Below are 2,643 nucleotides of genomic sequence, written 5' to 3'. Positions count from 1 at the left end.
GATTACAGGTGCTTGCCACCACACCCAGCTAATTTTTTTGTATTTTTAGTAGAGATGGGGTTTCACCATGTTGGTCAGGCTGGTCTCAAACTGCTGACCTCGTGATCCACCTGCCTCAGCCTCCCAAAGTACTGGGATTACAGGCGTGAGCCACCGCGCCCAGCAAGTTCAGTGTCTTAAAACCACTGGTCTTTTTTATTATTATTTTCAGAGAAAGGCCCCCTGTGCAGGTTCCTAGGGGAAACTGGTATAGATTTGCATGGGGGTTCATCAGGGCTGCCCATGGTCACCAGTGATTGTTCTCTGGTTAGGTGACTTGGGATTCTTCTCCCAAATGGAAGAAGGGTGGGGTAGGGCCTAAGCACCACGGGTGCTTTTCCAAGTGAGAAGTCGGAAAGATGCCACGTCCTCACTGTGATCCCGCTTGTCCAGGGGATGTCTGTGCAGGCTTAGGACCAGTGACTCACACAGCTCACACCCAGAGCAACCTCCTCAGGCAGGAGGCTCAAAAGAGTCAGCAGCAGGCCCCCTGGAATCCTGGCCGGCTCACCAGGCCGAGCCCCTATAGTCTGGTTCAGCAGCTCGGGGGTGGGGCCCAGGAGTAGGCATTTGCAGATAAGAAACCCAGGCTCGGCCCTTGGAGCCCAGTTCATGTTGGAGCAAGTGAGGGCACTGAGCCTGTACTCTTAACCCCAGGGCTCGACTGGCACAGGTGGATGTCCAGGCCAAGGACAGCAGGCCTTCTGGAACCAGGAGAGGGTGAGGAACGGCTGCGACCCTGGCAGGGGTGTGGTGGGAAGGAGGTGTGGAGCAGAGACTTGGGGGCTCCCACCTCCTCCCAGTCCTCTTTTCTGGGAGGGTCAGAGCAGGGAGGCCCCTGGGGGTGCTGCTTACTGTGTGGTCCTCTCTTCGACTTGGGAGGAGGCTCACAGGAATAGAGCCTGGGTGACCGGGTTTGCATTTTGTCTTTCAATTCCTTACTTCTGCCACAAATATGTCTCGTCTTTTCTGTTTGTTTCAAATTGAGATCTTCAGTAACCACTGCTCAAGTAAGACTCTGAACTCTGTGTGTGTGGAGGACGCTGCCCAGTTCAACTGCTGGAGTGATTCGAGGAGCCTCGTTCACAAGCACAGTGACTTTCCCCACGGCAGCCCTTCTGAAAGGAGTGGCCCTGTGCCTGCTGCCAGAAGCAGAGACCTTCCTTCAGGGGCATGGCACAGGCTGGTCCACCCCATCCCCAGAGTTAAGGGAGAGCCTCCCAGTCCAGGGAGTGCTGGGGAATGAGGCGCAGCTGGGAGTTGACCTGCTTCCACCAGAAGCAATGGAAATCCTGCCCAAGTCCAAGTCCAAAGGCAGAGAGCCGTGGCCAGGTCCACCCCAGGCAGGTGGACTCCTCAGCAGCATCCTATTGGCAGAAACAGTATAGCCTTCTGAGCTCCATGCATTTTTTTTTTTTTTTTTCTGAGACGGAGTTTCGCTCTTGTTGCCCAGGCTGGAATGCAATGGCGTGATGTTAGCTCACCGCAACCTCCATCTCCCGGGTTCAAGTGATCCTCCTGCCTCAGCCTCCCAAGTAGCTGGGACTGCAGGTGTGAACCACCATGCCTTTTTTTTTTTTTTTTTAGACAGGGTCCCACTATGTTGCCAGGCTGATCTCAAACTCCTGGGCTCAAGCAATCCTCCTGCCTCGGCCTCCCAAAGTGCTGGCCTTAACTTTTTCACATGGCAGGAACATTTCTCCATAACTTTTCCATTCCACTTTAATGCACTGTATGACATCCCAAGCTCAAACAGCCTTTTGGTGTTGGACGTCTAGGTTATCAGTTGCTGTTACCATACTAATGCTGTGAACAACATCTTTGTACCAATCTGGTATTTCCATCTCCTGGGTCAGAAGGCAGAGCAGTACATTTCCAGAAAGTTCTGCAGGGCCGGTCAGGACAGGGTCTTGTAGACCAGGGAAAGATTTGGCTCTTGGTACTAAATGCAGCAGCCACTGAAGAAGGTGGACGATTCTCATTTCAGGTGTGTGTTTGTAAATGATCTCTGTACAACGAAGGAAAAAATGGGCTGGTTTGGTGACAGGAAGGGTGGACGTGAAAGCAAAGTGGATGGCCACAGGTTCAGGAGGCCAGCAGGACCCGGTGCCCTCGGTCTAAGGCATAATCAACTGGCAGAATAGATGGCATCACCAGGCACTTATCTGAGAACACTGGAGAAGGGCTAGATGTGTCTGGGTTTTTTTTCTGATGGGGGTCTGGGGGAGATCACTCATTAGTCTTGGCTATGTTGAGCTTGAGGCGCCTTTGAGACACCGTGGAGATGTCAAAGTGGTAGAGACATCAGGATCTGGACTAGAGCTGCAGAGCCAGGAGCTACTGATGTGAGGATGGCAACAGAAGGCAGAGGCCTGGCTCACATCACCTAGGAGGGCCTGTGTGGTGAGGCCTGGGTCCAGAAAACTAGCACTGCTCCATTACGACCAGCAGAGACCATAGTAACTGCAAAGTACCCACAGAACCCATGTGTATCAGCAACCCCGATGGATCAAGAGCTGTACATGTGAGCTGGAAGCCAGCATCGGTGGCCAGCTACTTAGGGCCAGATGCTTGGTTTGTCTCAGGAGCCAAGAGTCAGCGGCA

This window comes from Colobus angolensis, unplaced genomic scaffold (assembly GCF_000951035.1).
Source record: "Colobus angolensis palliatus isolate OR3802 unplaced genomic scaffold, Cang.pa_1.0 Scaffold10, whole genome shotgun sequence".
Lineage (NCBI taxonomy): Eukaryota > Metazoa > Chordata > Mammalia > Primates > Cercopithecidae > Colobus > Colobus angolensis.
Note: the sequence above shows the minus strand (reverse complement) of the source record.